Raw genomic sequence first — 25,514 nt, 5'->3', positions numbered from 1 at the left:
CCCCGTAGAGATAGGAGTGATGGTTCTGTTGTTTTTCTGAGGTGTTCTGAGTGAGTGTGGATTCTGTGATAGCAAATGAGAGTGGATTCATGGTGTCTCATTGGAAATCTCATAAGCTATCATAGAATCTACACTCAGAATACCTCAGAAAAACAACAGAACCATCACTCCTATCTCTACGGGGATTGCTGGGAGGGACTGAGGGCATTTTTGCCATGGCCCCGGACCCACTTTGGGGGTGCTGCCACCCCACAGAGGTGGGTCTGGGGCAGCCCCGAACCCCCATTCTAGCCAATGGGAAAAAAAATTTTCTTCAGAAATTCACCAATAATACTAGGAGCCACCAATTGCCTTGGGATTTTTGGGGTGGAGGACACCCATGGGTGGCTACCACCCACCCCAGCTTTTTTGCCCCTAAGGGCTCCACATTGTGAGTTATGGGCAAAAATTTATTTTTTGAAAAAAATTTGTAAAAAATCAGAGGAAGGTCCAATCGACTTGAAATTTGGGTGGCAGGTAGAACACAATGTCCCCTTCAAAACCAGCCACTTTTTGTGATCCGAACCGGTTCGGTTCGGATCCGAACCGGTTCGAAACCGAACCGGACCGGGGGGGTGGTCTGGCAAAACCAAAACCGAACCACCCCGGTCCGGTCCGGACCCGGTTCGGACCCGAACCGAACCGGGAGAACCGGTTTTATGCACATCCCTACTTAGAAGCTTGATGACACATTTTAGGTTATCCATTGTCACGTAACAGGTTAAGCAGCACAAATTGCTACCCCTGCAGGATGCCTGCTCCCCAAAGATTATGAAATCAGATAGTATATGAAAGCTAGGCCACTCTAGCAGAGGTGATGTAATCTTGGTCTTCCACTTCATGTTTTGGCTTGTGATGTAGTTTGCTTTCTTGAGGAATCTGGAGTGATTTGCTCTGCTGCCACTGTTTGGCAATGCAGTTCCCGTTTTGTGATGGTGGCACACTTGGGTCTGGACTGTGTTAGTTAATCTTTGGAGGGCTGGTGAATTGTGTTTTTTAGATACAGTACAATCCTCACACAGGAACCACACCATCTCAAACAGAGGTGCAGCTAGGTAATTTTGAAGCCTGGACCTAAAGGCTTTTGGAGGCTCTCCTCTCCCACCTCATCCTTCCCCTACACACACACACACACCATGACACATGCAGTATTTTTAACACGTGAGTTCTTGAATGCACAAACAACAACTGCATTCACAAGAATGCAAAAAAATAAAACAGCTACTGTCTATTTATGCAAATATGCATTAGCAGAAACATTTCAACATGCAACTTAACATATCCCCATCCCACATATTAATTTCCCCACTCCCCACTCTGTCTCTAAAGCAGAGGTTATGTTCGGCTGCCCGATACAACACAGGCTGGCAACCACACCACCCAGAACAGACTAAAGAGGGAGGGTGGGCACAGGGTGCCTGGAAGCCCTGGATTTCTGCCTGGAAGTCCAGGGGTAAGAGCATTTCTGATCTCAATGCCAATTTTAGATACATCTGGTGATACGATTGCTGCTGAGAATGCAGTTTGTCGATACTGCTCCATGCATGAGCCACAGTGGACATTATTTTTAAAAGGTCATACATGAGTACAACCATCCCAAAGTGCATTGGGAATCCCGCTCCAGTGAGGCACTCACTCACTCCCCACCTGCAAACCTCATGGCTACAGTGGCATTTGAAGAGGCAGATGCAGTAACCACAATGGTGGGCAGGCTCAGGTGCTACCATAACCATGAGAAGTACAGTCAGGGGGAGTGAGGTGCCAGCGCAGGACTTCCTGTGCACTTTGGGATGCAGTCACATACAGCCTTTGTAAAAGAATGTTCAAACAAGGCTATTGTTAGCCACTGTTGGCCTGGTTCAGACATACACGTTATCTGGAGTTAAGCATGGCCGAAGTTTCAGTCCTTAACTCCAAACCGTGTTGCAGACGTTCACCTAACTTTGGCTAGCCCAACTCCACTTGAAGGAGAAGGGAGCCCCTCCCTGCTGCCCGGCCCCTGAGACACATGCCCGCCACCTCTATGATTGAAGTTTGGAATAGGCATGAAACTGTGGTTATAGCTGAGTCGTCATTCGGGTGTAACGCTTTGGCGCCAAAACTTCAGCTGTCAGCGGTGAAAAGATAACTGAAGGTTCAAATTGGAGTTTGATGAGGCAAACTGGAGTTAGTTTTGGCTGTAACCATGGTTTTGTGTGTTCATGCATACTGCAGTTACAACCTCGGCTAGCTATAACTGTGGCTACCCTACACAGAATTCAGCCTATTATGTTGTGAAAGAGTGCTCTTGTAATTTCATCATGGCTGTGTCAATTTTAACCATACCAAAAAACAGTTTTTTAAAAAAGAATATTAGAGCTGCCCTGCTGGCTCAGACCAACAATCTGTCCAGCAAAGGCCATCCAGTTGCCTCCAAGAAGCTGACAAACATCGCATGGATGCAAAAGCCTTCCTCTGTGTGCATTTCCAGCATATGGTACTGGTGTGGTTAAAATTCAGTGCAACCACAATGGCAGCCTAGGGGTAAAATTTCATCCAAACAAACAACCACATGAGGTGGTACAATTATCATTGGTTGTTTATTGTTTTTATATACACCTGTCTACCAAGGCATCCAAGCTGTTTTATAATTATTTACATACTAAAACAACAAGAAGCAAATAGATATTTCAAAGGAGAAGAAACAGAGTTGTCATGTCTTGGGCTGCTGGTGGTCTTTTCAGGAGCCAATTTATGTATTTTATTTATTTATCAGATTTGTACACCACCCTAAACGTTCATCTCTGGGCGATTAACAATAGCATAAAAACAGTTAAAAACATATACAAAAAACGTAAAAACAATTTAATAATTTAAAAATAAACCAGAGACTAAAACCCCAAAATTTTTAAGGAAGCTGAGAAAGCTTGGGTGAAAAGATGGATTTTAGGGTGTTTTTTTGAAAATTGCCAGAGATGGGGAGGATCGTATCTCAGCAGGGAATGCATTCCACAATCTCGGGGCAGCGACCGAGAAGGCCCGTCTCTGTGTAGCTACCAAACGAGTTGGCGGTAACTAAAGACGGACCTCCTCAGATGACCTCAATGGGCGGTGGGCCTCATAGTGAAGAGACACTCTCTTAGATACCCAGGGCCTAAGCCGTTTAGGGCTTAGCACTTTGTATTTTGTCCGGAAACCTATTGGCAGCCAGTGTAGCTCCATCAGTAAAGGAGTAACATGGTCTCTCCAAGATGACCCAGAGACCAACCTGGCTGCCGCATTCTGAACCAACTGAAGTTCCCAGACCACTACCTCAACCTGAGAAACCAGGGAGAGGTGTGAATCCAGAAGTACTTCCAGACTGCACTGTTCCTTTTGGGGAAGTGTGACCCCATCTAGAACAGGCAGATCAAAATCATGCCAATGGCATGAGTGACCTAGGCTCTTTATTTCTTCCTTCTCTCATGGTGCATGTGGTGTTTTGGGTTAATCCATTCCTTGATCCAGGCCAGCTTTTGAATGGGGCTTTAGTTACTTGTATTCCAGTCCTGGAGTAGAGGCGGGGCTAGCAAACAGCGGGCTGTAAGAGAGCACTGAAAAACAGTCTGTGCTTGCCTCTCTGTACATAATATCTATTTCATTAAACTATGAATATTCCTGTTTCCACTCCACTGCCTTGTCCTTGCATACCACAACTCTTTCCCTTGGATTCTACAGTGCATAAGTGTTATATGCTGAGTGAGAGTAGGTTTTAGCTAGTGCTGAGGGATGTGGTGCCCATGAGCTAAAACTGATCTGCATAGTCCTGGAGAGTCAGTTGCCAAATGTTGCAAGAACCTTTCTCCCTCTTTGCTTATTTCTAGCCACCTTCACTGGTCTGAGTCTGCCCCTTACTTTACCCTCTTCAGCTCCACTTCAGCACGTCAGGCAAATAACCATCCATACCCCTGGCCCTTTCTCATTTGAAGAGGGATGCGCATCTTCCCATGCCCACCTGGAAAAACACAACTACTCTCTCCTCTTCTATTGTCTTGCTAAGACAGGTTACACCAGCAGCATGAATTTCCCACCTCAGCAAGCCTTCACTTTCATTTGACATCGGTTTGAACCTGAGATTGAAGAATCGGGTTAGCTATGATCTGGTTTTGTTTGTGAAACCAGAACTTAAAAAAAAAATAAAATCAGTGAAGACATACAATGACTTTAAGCTGTCTCACCCTCCTTTGCCACCTTGGGGCAGAGAAGGTGACATTAATAATCACACACAGAAAGATGATTCATTAGTATTGACAAAGCTAACATAATCCTTCTTGTGCAAAATTAACCAAATCTTCCTTCCTTCCTTCCTTCCTTCCTTCCTTCCTTCCTTCCTTCCTTCCTTTCTTGCTTCTTAAAGCATGAAAGTTCTGTGTTTTGCCCTAGGTGACCACATCTCTCCAGATTTTCTTCTTTTTTATCTGCCAAAGGAAACTGTCTCTTTTGAATTTTATCATGGCCTCTGGAAAACGGGATGAGCCTCTAGAAACAGGTGCTTAGTTAATCTCGCTGACATCTCATGTCACTATTTGGAACAAGGCTCCATCATTCTGAGAGGATGTGTATACATCAGTGTTATTTTCACCACTGCTGTTCAGGAAAGTGTGGCAGAAATGCCACATCTCATTTGTAGGGTACTCTTCCAGGCAGCAGTAGAGTTACCAGATGGGACACGATGGCATGACCCCGTCCGCTATTGTTCCTCAACTATTTCTCGAGCATTTCCTTCAAATGCAGTTATTCTTCTTGCATTACATCTTTTTACTGTGAGAAAAAGTCACCTCATCCCAATTGAATCCTTTCTGTGCTTATTTCCTTGGCTATGACTTCATAGCTTTCTTTGATGATTTATTGCTTAATAATGATTAAAAGTCCAATACACGGTTAATTAGAATAATAATAATAATTTTCTCTCACGCCTTGTACTTTTTGGCAGTTTGTTAATACTCCAGCTGCTGGGTTATGAAAGAAAACATGCAACCATGACTAGCATAGCATGGCTCAAAGGCTCAGAAATCATGAAGAAAAATAATGGAATGGAAGGACTAAACTTAAACTCTCTGCAGTCTTGTGGTTTTGGCAGTATACCATGTTTTCGGGAACATTTATATTAAAAGATGACTGTATTGACACACAGGATTTGGGATTTAAAAGAAAAATGAAAAGAGCACAACTCTATTTACAGGAGAGGAAGCCAACAAAATCTGTCAGCTACTCCCATAGTCCCTATCAGGCAGATCCTTCTCTGTCTTGTGGGTTTTCTGCCTGTAAATTTGAAAATAATATATAGCATATGGAGGGCTATAATTCTGTCCTCTGCTATTTTTCAACTTTCTCCCAGTCACCATAATTTTCTTTGACTAATAGACTAGGGCAGTGATTTATACAGTGTAAGCCAGTAATATACTCTGCTGTCAGCCCTTTGGTATGTCTACCAATAACGACAGGGTTTACCTTTGCATTAAGAAAATGGGGCATCGGCTGAGCATACACAGGAAGGCCAGCGCTTCAAAGGATAGCATTGATAAAGTGTTAATATTAGCGTGTTTCAGGAATAATCAGGGGTAAGCTGAAGTAACCCCCAATAATTTCATAGGAACATAGGAAGCTGCCATATACTGGATCAGACTAATGGTCCACCTAGCTCAGTATTGTCTACACAGACTGGCAGCAGCTTCTCCAAGGTTACAGGCAGGAGTCTCTCTCAGCCCCATTTGGGAGATGCTTCCAGGGAGGGAACGTGGAACCTTCTACAGGCAAGCCTGCAGGTGCTCTTCCCAGAGCAGCCCCATTCCCTAAGGGGAATATCTTCCAGTACTCACACATGTATTATTATTAGTATTCCTTGTTTACACAGTCAGACAGGTGTTATTGACTGGTTTGTTTTATCCAGACGAGTCCTTCTCAAAGACCTGGGATGGCTGGATTTTATTATCAATATTGTTATTATTATAGGTATTGCTGCAAAATGTAGGCTGTTCCCAGTAAAGCTGGCTTTTGTAATTGGCTGATGGTGATTTCTGTGGCCCCTATGGTGTTGAGGTGCTCTTCAAGGTCTTTTGGAATTGCACCTAGGGCGCCAATTACTACTGGAATTATTTTGGTCTTCTTCTGCCACCGCCTTTCAATTTCAATTTGTAGATCTTTGTGTTTTGTTATTTTTTCTATTTCTTTTTCTTCTATTCTGCTGTCATCTGGTATTGCAATGTCAATTATTTTGACTTGTTTTTCTTTGTTCTCAACTACAGTTATATCTGGTGTATTGTGTGGCAGATGTTTGTCTGTCTGTAGTCGAAAGTCCCATAATAGTATTATTATCCTTATTATTATTATTTTTGTTTACACAGTCAGACAGGTGTTATTGACTGGTTTGTTTTATCCAGACATCGAGTCCTTCCCAAGGACCTGGGATGGCTGAATTTTATTGTCAATGGTTATAGATATCGTCGCAGAATATAGGCTGTTCCCAGTAAAGCTGCTTTTTGTAATTGGCTGATGGTGATTTCGGTGGCCCCTATGGTGTTGAGGTGCTCTTCAAGGTCTTTTGGAACTGTACCCAGGGCGCCAATTACCACTGGGATTATTTTGGTCTTTTTCTGCCACAGCCTTTCCATTTCAATTTGTAGATCTTTGTATTTGGTGATTTTCTTCTATTTCTTTTTCTTCTATTCTGCTATCCCCTGGTATTGCTATGTTTATTATTTTCACTTGTTTTTCTTTCTTCTCGACTACAGTGATATCTGGTGTATTGTGTGGCAGATGTTTGTCTGTTTGTAGTCGCAAGTCCCATAATATTTTTACATCTTCATTTTCTTCAACTTTTTCAGTTTGATGGTCCCACCAATTTTAGGCTACAGGTAGCTTGTATTTTTTGCAGATGTTCCAGTGTATCATCCCTGCTACCTTGTCATGCCTTTGTTTGTAGTCAGTCTGTGCGATCTTTTGACAACAGCTGATTAGGTGGTCCACGGTTTCATCTGCTTCTTTACAAAGGCGGCAATTGCTGTTTGTTGTGGTTTTTTTTTTCCAACTTTTGCTCTTATTGCATTTGTTCTTAGTGCCTGTTCTTGTGCAGCCAGAATTAAACCCTCTGTTTCTTTCTTCAAGTTGCCATTCTTAAGCCATTGCCAGGTCTTGCTGATGTCTGATTTTCCACTTATATTGTGCAAATATTGACCATGCAGTGGCTTATTTCTCTTCCACCTGAGCTGCGAGGGAGGTATAGCCTATCTACATCACTGCGGGGGTGCAGAGCATAATTGATGGTCATGATTTTCCTGCTCTTACGATCCAGCGTCTCTAGCTCTGCCTGGGTCCAGTCTAGTATTCCTGCAGTGTATCTGATAACAGGTTTAGCCCAGGTGTTTATGGCTTGTATGGTGTTCCCGCCATTGAGTTTGGACTTGAGGATTTTTCTAACTCTCCTGATGTATTCACTTCCAATTTTTCTTTTAACTTCAGTTTGTGCGATGTTATCAGTCTGGAGAATGCCCAATTATTTGTAAGGTTCTTTCTCTTCCATGTTCTTGATCTTGCTTCCATTGGGCAGTTCTATTCCTTCTGTTTTTCTTATTTTCCCTCTGTTCATTATTAATTCAGCACACTTGTCTAGTCCAAACTCCATAGCTATTTCGCTACTGAATATACGGACAGTGTTTAGCAGTGATTCGATTTCTGACTGGGACTTTCCATACAACTTCAGATCATCCATGTACAGCAGATGGTTGATTTTACTTGATGTTTTAGATGTTTGGTATCCGAGGCCTGTTTTGTTTAGTATTTGTGAAAGTGGGGTCATGGCAATTACAAACAACAGAGGGATTAGTGGAAAATGCCTCTTCTAATGCTAACCTGTCCAAGTGTCTCGCCATTGATTGTCAACTGTGTACTCCACATGCTCATTACTTTTTTTATAAATATCTGATTGTTTTTGCTGACACCAGTTGTTTCTAAACATTTTAGTATCCATGTGTGAGGCAATGAATCGAAGGCTTTCTTGTAGTCAATCCATGCAATGCTTAGATTGGTTTTTCTTCTCTTGCAATTTTCTAAAATCATTTTGTCAATCAGCAGCTGGTCTTTTGTGCCTCTGGTGTTCGGGCAATTTCCTTTCTGTTCAACTGGAAGCTGTTTGTTAGTTAATAAGTGTTGCATCACTTCATCTGCTATTATTCCAGTTAATAATTTGAACATGGTTGGCAGGCAGGTTATTGGTCTATAATTACTTGGAACTGCACCTTTTGCTGGGTCTTTCATGATGAGATGAGTTTTCCCAGTTGTTAGCCATTGTTCAATATTGCCTCCTTGCAAAATGTGATTGAACTGTTTTGATAGTTGTTTAGGAAGGTGTTTAAGCCAAAAGCCACGCAGTTCATCGTCACCTGGAGCAGTCCAATTCTCAATTTTCTTTGCTCTTTCACTTATTAATTCTGGTGTTATTATTAGATCTTGCATTTGTTGGTTACATTTTTTGACTTCTTTCATCCAGCCTGCTTTTTAATTATAATCTATTGGATTGTCCCATAATTTCCCCCAGAATTGCACTGTTTCTTCTTTATTTGGTGTTTCTATGTTTCTTGCCATTTCTCCTTCTATGCTTTGGTAGAAACATCTCTGATTGGACTGGAATTGGAGATTCTGCCTGTGTTCTGTAATTCTGGCTTCGTCTCTGCTAATCTTCTTTGCACTGCTGTTATTTGCTGCTTTATTTCCAGGACTTCTCTACTTCTCCTTGAATCTAGGTGGTATTTTTGAATCAGATACTGTTTGGTGTTTTCATTCTTCAGCTTCTTGTCTTTCATATCTTTCAATTTACTAGCATCTGATCTAAGCCTGGAGATTTTAGTTTCTAATCTAATCTTCCATTTAGGTGATGTACTGCTTTCTTTTTTGACAGGTCCACTGATCTTATATCCAAGCTCTTGTGTTGTTATTGTTGCTGCACTGTACATTAGTTGGTTTGTTTCTTGCAAATTCTTGGTTGTTATTTCTGCAAGTGCAGCATTGACATCTTTCAATATCTGGGCAAGTTGTTTTTTGGCAACTGTTTTTAGAGCTGGAAGTCGAACCCTGGTGGTTGTTTGGTTCATGTGCTCAGATATTTTTTGCTTTAGTTCTTGTTGCTCATCTGTTAAACGGCATTTGGGTTTTTGAGATGAAGGCTTTTTTGAGATGAAGGTTTTTAAGATGAAGGTTTTTGAGATGAAGGTTTTTGAGATGAAGGGAGGTTGCCTGATTTTGATTTTGAAACAGTTCAGCAACAGTGGCATCCTCTATTTCCAACACCTCCTCCACCTGCGCCTGAGCAACTGCTTCAGTTGGTGGTAATTCTTCTTCCATATCTTGAGCCTGTGTTGCTCTTTGCAGTTCTCCCAGCTCAACTCCTGTGAATACTTTATTTCTTATTATGAATCTTCTCTGGTCTGCTAGCCTTTGTTCTGTTATTTCTGTATCTGGATGCTTCTCTTTCCAAATTTGGTACATTCTTTTTAAATAACCTCTTCTAGTTGGACTGGACTTGTAATAGCAGATCATTATTTCCTTGTTGGCATTTTTCGTATATTTTGTTCGGTTAAGCAACGTTTCTTCCAGTAACCTTGCAGTCTCCAGCCCTGGTTGCTCAACTGAAGATCCTGAGTCCTGTTGCCCACTTGCCACCAGAGGTCCAGGGACTCTAGCACCTGGCGTGGTCCTTGTTGACCCGGGTGACGACTGATCCGGTATAGATTTATTAAAGTTACGTCTCACCATATTGTTGATGGGAGAGGCACTCTTTGTCTGGCTCCTCTGGTGAGACCTGTCCAGTATGGTTGGACCTCTGGCATAGCTCTCACCTTCCTCAGAGCATGCAAGCCCCACAACCACGCCAAGGTAGTGCCTCACTGGGGGTTGTTATTATTTATTTATTTATTCATTCATTTATTTATTACATTTCTATACCACCCCAAACTTGCATCTCTGGTGTGCGTCAATCTGATTTGCGTCTATCCCATGCATGTGGTCTCCCATCCAAATGTAAACCAGAGTGGACCCTGCTTAGCTAAGGGGATGCTTGCTGTCATCGGGACAGCTGTCTTCCAAGAGAGGGTTTCATAGGGTTATGTTTCCATACGGTTATTCCAGTTTGAAGCCTACCTTACTATTGAAGAACATCCCATACTTCCCTGTCTCACCATCTTGCTATCAAAAACAATGGAGGAATAATGTGGGTAAACAACTGTGTGTTGATCCATGACCCACTCCCATTAAATGGCAGACCTGGAGTCTTATCCTGAGCAACATATCTTTATTTATATATTTGTGTATTTATTTATTCAGTTTAAATTTCACTTTTCAACAGAAAGTTCACAAAGCTGTTTTACATAGCAGAAGGAATGAGAATTGTCTGTTATCTGCCCAGAGATTTGTATATCAAATGTGAAGAATAAATGAAAATAAAAAAGAATGAGAAAATGCAGAATTTCGAGTGTTTGTCCTTGAGGGTGGGCCTCCGAGATAGGCTGGGGATGCTGCTGGTGTACCGACCACCCCGCTGCACTTCAGTCTCCCTACCTGAGCTGGCGGGGGTGGTCTCGGAGGTCGCCTTGTGTTCCCCCAGGCTTATTGTTTGGGGGGATTTCAATGTCCACGCTGAGGCCCCCCTAGTGGGTGCGGCTCAGGACTTCATGGCCTCCATGGCAACCATGGGCCTGTCTCAATTGGTATCGGGCCCTACCCATGTGGCGGGACACACTCTGGATCTGGTTTTTGCCAACCGGGAAATAAATGATCTGGAGGTGGGGGAATTTGAGACCACTCCCTTGTCATGGACAGATCATCACCTGGTGGGGTTTAGTTTGACTGCTCCGTCTGCCCTCAGCAGGGGTGGTGGGCCAATTAAGATGGTCTGCCCCCGGAGGCTTACGGATCTGCTTGGATTTCAGACGGCCCTCGGGGAGTTTCCAGTGTCCAGAGCTGGTGACCCTGTCGAGGCCTTGGTTGATCTCTGGAATGGAGAGATGGCCCGGGCTGTTGACACGGTTGCCCCCAAGCGCCCTCTCCGGCTTGGTGGAGCCCGTTCTGCTCCTTGGTTTTCCTCGGAGCTTAGGGCGATGAAGCAACTTGAGCGACGGCTGGAGCGACGCTGGAGGAAGAGTCGTCACGAATCCGACCGAAAACGGGCTAGAGCCCATTTTAGGGACTACGCCGTGGCGGTGGGGGCGGCGAAGAAATGCTTTTCTCGCCTCCATTGCGTCTGCTCAGTGCAGACAAACAGAGCTGTTTCGTGTGGTGAAAACCTTGCTCCACACACACCCCCGGACAATGGGGGAGGAGTCATCTACAGCTCTTTGTGATCGGTTTGCTTGTCGCTTTGCAGATAAAGTCGCTTGCATCCGTGCTGACCTGGACTCCAGAGTTTTGGCAGTTCCAGCAGACGTGCCTTTGGTACCATCTGGTCCTGTTGTGTTGGATTCTTTTCAGTTGGTGTGGCCTGAGGATGTGGACAAGATCCTGGGCAGTGTGCGGGCGACTTCGTGCGCTCTTGACCCTTGCCCTTCATGGCTAATAAAAGCTGCCAAGGAGGGGACAGGCAGATGGCTGGAGGTGATCGTTAATGCTTCATTGAGGGAGGGCAGGATGCCATCGTGCCTTAAGGAGGCGGTGGTAAGACCACTATTAAAAAAGCCATCCCTTGATCCCTCCAACCTAGACAACTATAGACCTGTATTTAACCTTCCCTTTCTGGGCAAGGTGATGGAGCGTGTGGTGGCGTTCCAGCTGCAGAGGGTCTTGGATGATACGGATTATCTGGACCCTTTTCAATCTGGCTTCCACCCCGGGTATGGGACTGAGACTGCCTTGGTCGCTCTAGTGGATGACCTACGCCGGGAACTAGACAGGGGGAGTGCGTCCCTGTTGGTTCTGCTGGACCTCTCAGCGGCGTTCGATACCATCGACCATGGTATCCTCCTGGGCCGCCTCTCGAGTATGGGGATCGGAGGCACTGCGTTGCAGTGGTTCCGGTCATTTCTTGAGGGGAGGGTCCAGAAGGTGGTGCTGGGGGACTACTGCTCGGCCCCGTGGCCGTTGGCCTGTGGGGTCCCTCAGGGATCGGTCTTGTCCCCCATGCTGTTTAACATCTACATGAAGCCGCTGGGAGAGGTCATCCGGGGATTTGGACTGAGTTGTCAGCAATATGCAGATGACACTCAGCTCTATCTCTCCTTGTCATCTGATCCTAGGGAGGCGGTGGATGTCCTGAATCGGGGGCTGGAGGGCATGATGGGTTGGATGTGGGCTAACAAACTGAAATTGAATCCGGATAAGACGGAGGTACTGTTGGTCAGTAGGAGAGCCGATCGGGATGAGGCGATTCTACCGGTTCTGGATGGGGTTGCACTCCCCTTGAAGGAGCAAGTACACAGCTTGGGGGTACTGCTGGACCTGGCTCTGCTTTTGGAAGCTCAGGTGGAGGCGGTGGCCAGGGGTGCCTTTGCACGGCTTCAGCTGGTGCGCCAGCTGCGTCCCTTTCTTGAGAAGGCAGATCTGGCCACAGTTACCCACGCCTTAGTCACGTCGCGGCTGGATTACTGTAACGCGCTCTACGTGGGGCTGCCCTTGAAGAATATCCGGAAACTGCAGCTAGTGCAAAACGCGGCAGTGAGGTTGTTATCCAGAGCTGCCCGTTGGGAACATATCACCCCCATTTTGAAAGAGCTGCACTGGCTGCCGGTTCATTTCCGGGTCCAATTCAAGGTGCTGGTTTTGACCTTTAAAGCCCTTAACGGTTTGGGCCCGGGGTATTTGAGGGACCACCTGCTCCCAAGGGTTGCTGCCCGCTTGACAAGGACATCTGAGGGGGCCCTGCTCCGGGTGCCGACAATGAGGGAGGCCCGGCTGTCGTGCACTCGGGACAGGGCCTTCTCTGTTGCTGCCCCTAGACTCTGGAATGCTCTCCCAGTGGCCATTCGTTCCTCAGACTCCATCATGGCTTTTAGAAAGCTTTTAAAGACTTGGCTTTTTACCCAGGCTTTTACATAATCATTTTTACTGCAGCTTCTCTGTGTTTTTATCTGTTATCTGCTGTTCTGTTTTTATGCTTGTTTTATATGTTTTTAGCTTGATGTTTTTATTGCTTTTATTGAATGTTTTAATTTTTGTAAACCGCCTTGGGGTTTTCTTGTAACGAAAGGCGGTATAGAAATGTAAAAATAAATAAATAAATAAATAAACCACTTTGGTGTCCCTAGGAGCTACCCATGGGGAACAATTGGGTGTTTTTCGTTTCCCTATGGCTGAAACACTGGAAACATTTTGAAGTTTCTTCCGTCAAAACAACCAGTTCAGCCACTGTTTCAACGAAATTTTTCAGCCATCTCCATTTTGTTTTGAGCTCAAAACAAAATACAAAATCAGTTTCATACACATCCCTAGAAAAGACCTGATGTTTCCTGAATAGGAGGGAAAGAACACAAAACTTTCCACTGATGTCTGTTTATTTGAGATTGGCAGGGGCAGAAGCCAACCACAGCTGATTGGGAAGTGCCTGTCTCATGAAAGTGGAGGCAAACATTTCATGTGTTGTGGCGGGGGACATCTGGTGAGACTAGAGTGGAGTCGAGGAATCTCATACCTGGTATCTGGATTTTAGTGTGAGAGAGGGCTGTTCAAATCTTTTCTAAAATGAAATATTATTGTTATGATAAGAATTAACTGCAGTTCCTGTTTTCTTTATTCAGTCATTTCTACCACACTTTTTTTTTGGTCCCAGGACTGTATTATAACCACTTGGAATGAAAAAGTGGAGTAGAAATGACTGAATAAATAACAGGATATATTTGATTTCCATTTGCTTATCGATCTGTTGGTAATCTTTTTGAAAACCAGTATTTTAAACAAAAATTGCCATTATTACCGACTTTGTCTGTACTTGGCTCAGTGGACTATGTTTCATGTGTCTGTGACTGGTTTCAAATCTTCTGTGTAGCTGGAATGACTTTGCACTCACATTATCATAATGGGGTAGTGCTATGTTTACACTGTAGTCCCAGATGCAACATTGTTAGGATGGCTCTCAAAGTGCCATTTGCCAATACAGGTGAAAGAGCTTTTCTTTTCAGACAAATAATACATGAAATCATCCAAGTTTTAGCTATCTAGACTCCTGATATTGTCTCCATCTCATTCAGAGTCAAAAAGCAAGCACTATTAAATTCCAATATCAAGATTTTAAGGAAAAGAAACTGCAGTGTTCACTCACTGTAGCTAATAGTCAAATTGTAGCACATTTGTAAAACGTAATATTCTTTTGGATTAAGTCTTGGAGCATCTTCTCTCATGGGGTTTAGATTGTGATTTATGGAACTGCCAATTGAATGAACACTGAAGCAAAGCTGGGGAATATTCCCCATGTAAAACCCAATTTCTTGACTTGTGCTTCTGACAGGAAGAAGTCAGGTAAACATACTTTAAATAGATATCAGAATATAACAGACCCTACAGCCTTTGGAGTCATTTAGTGTGCTGCTTTCAGCTGTCAAGGTAAAAATACAGCAGCCTAGGTTAAGCTTTCTCCAACAGTCTGGAACAATTTGCTCTGAAAGTGCCTGCTATTTGCTTGGGGTGTATATCATTTTTTAAAAAATATAGTAGTTTGACTTTCATTTGTTGGTCCAGCTTTAGGGCCTGGAGTCTTCCAGCTCTGAGCCTCTGAAGATCATTTGGTCTTTCAACCCTCTGGACCTCTGAAGCTGAACTGCATTGTAGCCTGGACTTATGAGAATGGTATGTGACATACCTGCCAACATGTCCCTAGTTTCCCATTCACCTGAATGGAAAAATAGGGACATGTTGGCAGGTATCCATGTTATGCCCCTGTCCTCTGACACACAATTTCTTCTCTGTCACTCTGTACCCTAGCCTGACTGCTTTGTGCTAAGCTAAAAACTAGCAGGTCCTAGTCTTGTCAACCCGTCTCTTCCAGGAAGCATGCAGATAAGCCTGTGTCAGGTAATGTGTGGAAGTCAGTTGGTTTAAATGAGTTATTGGGGGTGGGTTGTGGGTTTGGCTGTATAGTAATTCACATATCTTTTTAGACATACATGTCACCGACTGTCTTTGGATGCCACAAATTGGCCAGTGAATAGCATTGGCCAGTGAATAGCAGTCCTGGCCTGCTGGTATTGTTTCTTGTGCTGCATTTAGGCACAGTGAATTCAATGTTCACTGTCCCCTTACAGAGAATTTATCCTTCAGGATCCTTGTATCTCTTTTCCTGCTGCAGGAGCCCTGCCAAAGAACTCTGTATAACCTTGTTTTAAAAATCACTTACTCCCCGTGCGGGTTAGAGAGGTGGTGTATAAGCCAAAATTCACCCGGTGCCCTCTTCGGAACCACACCCAATGGGAAAATTCTAAGGAACTAGCGAACCTGCAGAGAGCATCTGTGCACTCTTTGGGGCCAGCTGTTCCCCCCTCCCTCCTGCCCCACTCTCCCTCCCCCTCCCTCCCTTTTGCCCCACATTCTTTCCCCTCTTCTCCTCCATCCCCATTCTCTTGCCCCCTCCCCTCCCTCCTACCCCACTCTCTGTTGCCCTCCCTCCCCCTCCCACCCCTCTCTCTCACCCTCACGCCCCGGTCTCTCCTGCCCTCCCTCCCCCTCCCCCCGTTCTCTCTCCTGCCCTCCCCCTCTCCCCTGCCCCACTCTCTCTTGCCCTCCCACCCCCTCCCCCTGCTCCTCTCTCCCCCTCTCCCCCCTGCCCCACTCTCTCTTGCCCTCCCCCTCCCCCATGCTTTCTTGCCCTCCCCTCCCCCTCCACCACACTCTCGCCCTCCCCCTCCCCCTGATCTCTTGACCTCCCCTCCCCACTCTCTCACCCTCCCCACTCTCTCATCCCCCTTCCCTCCTCCCCATTTTACTCTCTTTACCGGGCACCAGGCAGCCAAAAAGGGCCCCACCGCCACTCCTCCTCCTGTGCAGGAAACAGGGAAGTCCCGCCACCTGGTTCCCTCCCACTTCAGCCCCCCACGGGCACCTGGCCTTGGTGGCCTGTCCCGTCACCGGGCTGAGTGCCGCCTTTGCAGACAGGCCCACCACGCCAAGTGCCACCTCTGTGGTCCACTGGGCCCACTGCCACCACTTGCCAACCTCTACAGCCAGCCTCTTTGGGGCTGGCTACCTCTCCCTCCACCCCCACCTTCTGCCCCAGTCTCTGGGCAGGGACAGGCCCAAACTGCTGGGCCGAGTGCTGTCTCCACGGCTAAGCCCGTCTTCTCGCCTCACCTCCATGGCCAGGTTGGACCCACCGCCACCGTTGCCGTGGCCTGGCCTGCTGCTGGTCAGTTCTCCTGGGTGCACCAGCCAATCAGGCACCTCCACCACACAGCCAATCAGCTGGGCGGCCAGGACGCACATTCGAAGGCACACCCAGGAGAAATAATAATACAGATGGCACTGGTAGTGCCAAAAACGGGCCAAGAATCCTCCCCTCTTGAACTCTTCCCTGAGAATTTTGTCCCTCACACGTATTCTAACCCTAGGTTGAGATTATGTGAAAAGTATGGCAGGTGTGGTCCCTCAAAAGGAAAATGAAAACCAACCAAAAATCATTGGGCCAAACAATCTGCATCACTTTTATTAGGATAGGCTGCTAAAACACACAATAAGGCAGGAACGTGTATCGGGCTAGGTCCCTTTGCCCACTGGGTTGACCCCCTGATTGCCAGGCTTATGAATGGCCACAATTCCCCCTTCCCCTACTGCAGGAGTTGAAAGGGTGAGGCCCACCACACCGGGATGCTTGAACCGGAATTCCTGATGTGAACAGGTCCCTGAAGACCCATATTCCCAGGAGAGCAGGCAGGGTTGAACCCCCTGCCCACCCACCCCCAGGCAGCGGGTCTGGTGACTTAGTAATGAGATGCCCGCTATGTGAGTAGTCCCCTTGCACAGGCCGAAATGGGCAAATGATCTGTCACCCCATCTGTGGGTGGTGCTCATCCCAAGGAAGGATGAGGTTAAGAGATGACCTCATGAGGAATGATTCATTGTACCCTGCCCAAGCAGGTCAACTAAACTCAGAAAATGTGTGGTGAATGATATCCAAGTAGTTAACCATGGAGTATTTAACCCTCCATATTTAACCCTCTAGGTTAAAATATTTAACCCTACAGGGCTGCTTTTGCAATACCACCCCCATGTAAATCATATAACCCATAAGCCAATTTGTCCAGTTGCGATCAACCTGTTTCTTCTTCTTAATTTCCTCTAGCTCTCTGCTGTCGACATTCTCATTATCCTTAATTTCCGTCTCCTGAAACAACAGAGAGAAAATGTCAACAAACTCATTGTGCCAGATCTTCTCCTTCATAGCAAGGAGCAAGTAGACACCCAAAGGCATCAAGATTTTGCCATGGGGTAGTGCTCCCTTGCAACAGAGGCACTGGATGAATCATTGACACTAGGAGCTCCATCCGCTGCTGTGCTACCATTTGCCGATGTACCCTCACCTCCCGGCTGCCCCACCATTGTTGTTCTCATGGGATGAGCTGACTCTGACCCTTTGCTGCCTCAACCTTAGGAACACCATATGCCACCGTGTCAGTAACTGGGGGCACGTGTGACTGTGTGTGTTAGGCAACCCCAGCCACTATGCCTGGGGGTTGCATGCCCCACACCCCAGCTGCTGGTGGCCACCAAGGTGATAAGGCAGACCACGGAGCATACTCACAACTGAATCCAGTGTCAGCATTTGAAGCATTCAGCTGAAGGGGCTCTGCAATATCAGCGGACAGAGTGGCCAGTCCATCTTGGTCCACAAGAGCCAATGCTGTGAGGCATGCTTGCATTTCCTGCAACAAGGCAGATGTATCTTTATCATGGGAACCCTTATCATTTTGGTAAGCCTTTTGGTGTGCTTCTCCCAAGAACCCTCACCCTTATCAGGTGCCTGGCTCCTTTGTTTTTCTAAAGCCTGGATTCTGGACAATATGGCCGCTAAGGCCAGCTGTCCTTAATCCTCCGATGAGGAGGATGAGGACGGCTGTAGTGTCGTAGGCCTTGGCTGCTTGGGTGCTTTACCTTTGCCCTTGCCCTTGTCCTTATCCTTTTTGGATTGAGCCTTCTTTGGCGGCATGGACCACACAACTGAGAAGGGGGGCAAAAGTAACTGAAACACAGTCCCCCACCACTAAAGCCAACCCAATAAAAATGGCCCAATACCCATGAGATTCAGACAGCCCCTTACACCCAAGGCACGTTACTGCCATGTGGATTCAGCTAAGCTCCCCTTTAGGCTCCTAGATTCCCCAACACCTCCCCCCCTCAAACAAAGCCCCACTACTGGAAAAGGGGTGGAAGACCCAAGGAAGAACAAAAGGAGGGTTAGCGCCCCAATGAAAGCTCGACTGCAAAGTGGGTGGCCTGAAAATGAGGCCACTCAAGCAATCCGTTGCCCTATTGGGCCACTGTCCACATCTTTCTCACTGCTATGAGTCCAGCCAAGGCTATAAATCATGCTGCCACTCCCCTCAAGGCCCATGCTGCCAGCTGGTTCCAGCCGAGGCCGCAAGGTGCTGGGTTATTATGAGCTGAAAGCCCACGCTGTGCGCTGCAGCTGCACTGCAGGCTGAAAGGCCCAATGGAAGGCCTGCCAAAAGCCAAAGGCCCAGGTTGCGCTTCTGCTGCCGCCGCCACCACCCACACTATCCACTGAGCTGACAAACCTCCCACATGCTTGGCTGCAAGCCGAAGGCCCATGCTGTGATTGTGGCCATGCTGCTGGCTGAAAAGCTCAAGCCAAAGGCCCAGGCCGCAACCCGCCACGTGACTTGAGGGAAGGACAGCTACCTATTCTGTCCTCATGGCCCAGGCACAAAGGCTGCCCCCGCACCAGCCATTGGGGTTTGGGGGGAGTGGTATTTACAAAGACTGTTTCCTTCTTCTTACACAGTAGTTGCAATGACATTATTGGGACTACACTGGGTGAAATTGCAGACATTCTGATAATCCCCTTCTTGTCTGCATAGTTGCCCAGCTGTATCTCTCAGACAAAAATACAAAAGGTGATCTGTGTGTGAGAGGTGCATCTGTTCAGATTTTACAGGGGCAGTGAGGGCAACCTTTTTCAGAAAATGTGACACCTCTTCTGGAATAACTATTACAGAGATCAAATGTTTGCAGTCTCATGGAACACTGTAATTGCATCCAGCCAATTTCCAGTGACCAAAATACCCTCCTGAAATGTCTAATGTAAGCACTGTAACATAATATGCCTTCCTTGAAAAAGTAGGGCAATTCTCTGTGATCATGTAAGATTCATAGTTATTTACTACTGGTGCCTGGGGAAGCACATGGGAATTCTATTTTCTGTGTTCAAATAGAATTATCTCTAACTCCATCCTGTTTGCTGGAAAGGCTATTGTTTTGAGTTGGACTGAGAACCTCAGTAGGACCTTACCGATATAGATTCCAGATCCATGTAAGCACAGATCTAATATTTGGTACAATTTCTTTCCACGCCTTTCCTGAAAATGCTTTACATCTAGCTGACTAGTTAACATCCACTCTGTTGACCAATATTCAATATTTGATTTCTCTCTCACCTTTGCTTCCCATGTACAGTTTGCTGCCGGTGTCACTTCTCTCTGAATAGCACTGCAAAAATGCAACCTTGTCACTACCTTAGCAAAACAAACAGACATCCCACTTTGACAACTGCAATATTCTTCTTTCATTGTCACAGCTCAGCCGTCTTACTTGTATCTAGAATTCTAGATGGAATTCTCTGGATGCCCCTCCTGAAATCTCTGCCCTGACTGGCTTCCTGCTTACTTCCAGATCCAACACAAATGCCCTACCTTTTACTTTCCCCCTGGCCTTGCCCTCTGCTTTGCTATTACTACTTTGAGAATTGTTTTTTTTAAGAGATTGTTAATAATAACAACAATAATGTAAACATTTGAATCAAAGAAGCACCTGATTTTAAATTGCTGATTCTGTATTAGGATAATGGGAATGGGGGGGGGGGGACACAGGCATTTGCTTAAATCTGCACAATGTCACATTTCAAGTAATCTCATGCCCTTGAACATCTCACACTCTTGACTTCCAAGAAAGGCAGAGATGAAACTTCAGCAGCCTTTACAATGTCCGTCTGCTGAACAGATCTAGTTGGATGACTACAGTCAATGGCAATCCCTCACTTACATACCTGCTCAGGGAAAGTTCAGTGCAAGTCATATTGTTCTCAAATTACGTGAAGAGGCATATTTTTGTGTTTTTGTTGGACCACACAAATGTCTGTTTAAAAATGTGTTTTCAGCTTCAAAAAGAGACCTACCTATCCTTATCCTTATCCTGGTAAGGTCACCCACAACTCACTGCAAACCTGTTTTGACGTTCACAGTTGTTTTAGTGTTTGCCATTGTTTCTGTGTATACCATAGATCAGTGAAACTGAGATTCTGTTTCTAGCAGCTGTTTGCTTTTAGCAGAGTGACTGCCATCCCTGTGGTTAAATATTCCATGACCCTATTAGAAATAGGACATTATCTGTAAGTTGGATGTGTCAACAACACAATCATTATTTCCAGCTCCTGCAGAGAAACATCAATATTGACAAGGATAAGAACACCTTCAGAAATTAAGCTTGCATGAGGAAGTCCTTAAATGTTGTAAATAGCAGCTTTCTCCCAAATAATGCAATGGAATGAACTGGCTCAGTGTGTTCCACAATTATCTGTGCTTGCTGCTAAGTGTGAAACGCAGGACAATTATCATTGTTTACATATCAAATCATAAGCATTTTTCTAAGAATCTTCTTTCTGCTAAGCCTCACTGTAATTATTTTGTTTTTATTAATATTTCATACTGGGTGCTTTATGTCTTGACACTGAAAATATCTAGAGTTGTACAATTTATTTGTCCTTATACAATAATTATAGAAGCAACCATGAGATTGCATTTTGCCTTAGTCTGAACCAAAAGAGCAGACAAATCCACTAAATTCACAAAAAAAACCCACCCCACTCATGACATACTGCTAGGGATGTGCACAAAACCGGTTCGCCCGGTTCGGTTTGGATCCGAACCAGGTCTGAACCAGGAGGGGGTGGTTTGGTTTGGGTTTTGTCCGAACCACCCCCTGGTTCCGTTCGGATCCGAACAGGTTTGGACCGGTTTGGACCAGTTTGGATTGGTTTGGACACCTAAAAATTGGTAGGATGGTAGCTGGCACCCAGGGGTACCTGTCACCCAAACCCCAAAGCAATCGGACACTCGTACGATTTTTTATGAATGTTTGGAAAAAAAATTCTCATAGGATGTAATGGGACTCGAACCAAGCCATTATTCCTTATTGTGGAGAACCCATGGGTGCCAACAACCATGCAAACCCTGAAGCAATTAGACACCCCTATGACTTTTTATGAATATTTGAAATATTTTTAATTATTTTTCTCATAGAGTATAATGGGACCCAAACCAGTCCATATCCCCTATTATGGAGCACCTAGGGGCACAAAAGCGGGGTGGGTGGTAGACAGACAGGGGTGCCTACCACCCAAAAAATCCCAAGGCAATTGGACACTCCTCTGATTATTGGTGAATTGTTAAAGTATTTTTGAATTCCTCATAGAGAATAATTAGGATTGCAGCAAATGTATAGCTTCACGTCGGGGGGAAAGGGGTGTCGTAGAGTGGAGTGTGGTGGGTGGTAGTTCCTATGGTGGACAAGGAAGCGAGTGGTGGTGTAGTGCACATAGGGTGCCAACCACCCCCATGGGTTTCTAACCCATGGGGTACAGGGTTCTCTTGTTTCTGAGGTATTGAGTGTGGATTCTATGATAGCATATTAGAGTGGATTCATGGTGTCTCATTGAAAATCTCATTTGCTATCATAGAATCCACACTCAATACCTCAGAAACAAGAGAACCACCACTCGCTCTGGGCCACCCCAGCACCCCCCAAGTGCACTTATGGGGCTGCTGAAAGCTCCATTATAACTTATTATGAGGAAAAACCTTAAAGACGCATAAACTTCAACAATTTACCAAAAATCAGCACTCTGCCCAAATCCTTTGAAAAAATTCAGGTAGCTTCCTTGCCCACCCTAGGAACTACCACCCACCACACTCCACTCTACGACACCCCTTTGCCCCCGAAGTGAAGCTATACATTTGCTGACACCTCCATGCTCCTTTATGGAGAAAAACCTTAAAGACATCTAACCTTCAAAAATCACTTAAAAATCACCCCTTTGCCCAATTCCTTTCAAATAATTCTGATAGCTTCCTTGCCCACCCTAGGAACTACCACCCACCACACTCCACTCTACGACACTCCTTTCCCTTACTCACCTTCCTAGCCCAAATGAATTGAGCATGACTTGTCCCCTTTCCTAAGAGGAATCTGCCTTGGTTTTCATTTGAATGGATAACTGCATGTGAGCACTGTAAGATAGTCCCCTTAAGGGATGGGACCATAGTTCAGTAGAAGAGCATCTGCTTGCTTGCATTCAGAAGGTCCCAGGTTCACTCCCTGGTATCTCCAGGTAGGGCTGGGAGAAACTCTCTGGAGAGCCATTGAAACTTTAGAGAGCTACTGCTAGTGTAGAGTCAAAACTGGGCTAGATGGACAAAAGGTCTGACTTCAGTCCAATGGTCTGGAGACAACTTTCTGTGTTCCTATTTTATTGCTGGGTCTGTTTAATATGAATTGCTAAGTTGATTGCTTATGTGGGTATAATATGGATGTTATTGGTACTGGACATTGTTAATTGACCTATTGTTTTATGCCTATTTACATTTTTGCCAACACACATTATAAGAACTGGTAATGAATTGTTGAATAATCTGTGCTGCAATGTGATACTACCAGGTTTATATTACTGTGCTATGGTCATATTCATATATTGTGGTTAGTGAGATGTGCAGTTGTATTCTCTGCCACAAGATGTGGTGAAAGCCAACAACCTGGATGGCTTTAAGAGGGGTTTGGATAAATTAATGGAGAGGAGGTCTATCAATGGCTACTAGTCTGAAGCCTATAGGCCACCTGCAGCCTGAGAGGCAGGATCTCTTTGAATACGAGTTTTATTTTATTTTATTTTTAATTTATTTAACATATTTTTACACTGCCGAAAACATATGTCTCTGGGTGGTTTACAAAAAACCAAAATAAATGACAACAGAAAAAGTTAAAGCATTAGTTAAAACAAAATAAACAGAAAAAGTTAAAACATTACTGCAGCAGCGGAGAAGGTCCATTAAGCTGGTGGCAACTGCAGATGGACCTCTCCCAATGATCTCAATGGGCGGAGGGGTTCATGATGAAGAAGACATTCTCTTAAATACCCAGGGCCCAAGCCATTAAGGGCTTTATAGGTTATAACCAGCACCATGTATTTTACCCGGAACTTATTGGCAGCCAGTATAGCTCTTTCAGTACAGGAGTAATATGGTCTCTCCTACATGACCCAGAGACCAACCTGGCTACTGTATTCTGAACCAACTGTAGTTTCCGGACTACATACAAGGGCAGCCCCACATAGAGCGCATTACAGTCATCTAGTCTGGAAGTTACCAGCAAATTTACCACCATTTTGAGGTCATTCATCTCAAGAAACAGATGCTGCTGGCGTATCAGCCAAAGCTGATAGAAGGCACTTCTGGCCACTGTCTCAACCTGGAATACCAGGGAGAGGCTTCTGTCTAGAAGCACCCTCAGACTGCGTACCTGTTTCTTCTGGAGAAGTGTGACCCCATCCAGAACTGGCAGATCAAAATCATCTCCCAAGTTTTGACACACACAATCAGTACCTCTGACTTATCTGGATTCAGTCTCAGTTTGTTATCCCTCATCAAGCCCATCATCACCTTCAGGCAGGCATTTAGCGAAGGTGTGCTTTCTTGTGATGATGTTGACATGGAGAAATAGGTTTGGTTGTCATCAGCATACTGATAGCACCCTGCACCAAATCCCCTGATGATCTCTCCCAGCAGTTTCATGTAGATGTTAAACAACATCGGAGACAATATGGAGCCCTGAGGGACACCATAGGAAAGTTTAGATTTTGAAGAACAACAGTCTCCAAGGGACACCATCTGGAACCTACCCGAGAGGTAGGAGCAGAACCTCTGCAAAGCAGTGCCTCCCACCCCCAATGCCCTCAGATGCTCCAGAAGGATACTATGGTCGATCGTATTGAAAGCCTCTAAGAGGTCCAAAAGGACCAACAGAGTCACACTTCCTATGTCAATTCCCAATTGGAGATCATCCATCAGGCTGACAAAGGCAGTTTCTACACCATAGTGTTGTGAACTACACCTGATTTCACACTCTGTACATGCTCAGAGGGAAAGAGGCAAAGTCACATCATACACAAACTGAATTGGTTCTTGGAGATGGTGACCATGTAGGATCTGGGTGCGCAAACAGAGAGAGAGAGAGAGAGAGAGAGACTCAGAAAGTTCAATGGGATTTATTATAAAAAGTTGCTCATCAGGATAAAATAAAAACATGTTTCCGATTCAAAGTATAGTGTAATGTGCCTAACTAACACATGTGTGTGCAATTAGTAATTACAGCTATCTAATAATCTAACAAATCCTAATAAAACATTTAGAGAGAAGCAGAGAAAGGAGGAAGAAGGGAGGGCTTAGGAGAGGGATGGCAGTGATTAGTAGGGAAGAAGGAAGAGGGAGCCAAGGCTTGTGGAGCAGCATATTACCAGGGCCAGAGGCTTGAGAGCGGTGGGGCTTTCAGCTGAAGGAGAGAGGCTGTAGCTGGAAACAGGAGCTTGAGAGCGATGCAATCTTCTAGCAGTCAAGCAGGCAGTTTGCTCAGAGCGAGGCTGAGAGTGAGAGCACCATGGCTGGGGAAGTCTTGACTTCTCACTGCGCAGCAGAAGCCACACACAGTTCCTGTCCATGGAAAGAGTTTCTGCCTCTAGCCCCACGGCTTGGGCAGCAAACCCTTGGATTACTCATGAGCAAGTCTTGCTTGTAGGCAAAAGACTGCTTGTAGGCAAAAGACTGCTAATCTGCCAAATCCAGGGACTCCTTCTTATAGTGGTTCCACCCTTTGATGTCCATTTGAGTCTTCTGGATCACAAAAGGCATCTATTCCTGCTATCCTCTGGATATTGTCTTTTAATTATCAAAATTAGCTCAGAATATTTGGTCAGTCCAGGGTAAACAGGGTCTCTCCTGTTAGCAGAGTATTGTTCTATTGTCATTCCCCAAAACAAATCTACATCTCCTGCCTTGTCCCAAGAATGTTAAAAGTCAGGAGTTAGTGAAAGAATTAGCTCTATTTGTGTGAGACAGCAATTACATTATATCTTGTGTACCTCTATCTAGTGTGTAATTATAGCAAGAGAATATTTAAAGTAACATCAAAAAGGGGTACATGTGTGAGGAGAGTTAATCAATACATTTGACTAAAGCAGAAGCATCCTGTCAGTGAAGTAAGAGGATTACTGG

The sequence above is a fragment of the Hemicordylus capensis genome, chromosome 4 (genome assembly GCF_027244095.1).
Source record: "Hemicordylus capensis ecotype Gifberg chromosome 4, rHemCap1.1.pri, whole genome shotgun sequence".
Taxonomy (NCBI): Eukaryota; Metazoa; Chordata; class Lepidosauria; order Squamata; family Cordylidae; genus Hemicordylus; species Hemicordylus capensis.
The sequence above is the reverse complement of the archived record's forward strand: the minus strand, read 5'-3'. Positions refer to the sequence as shown.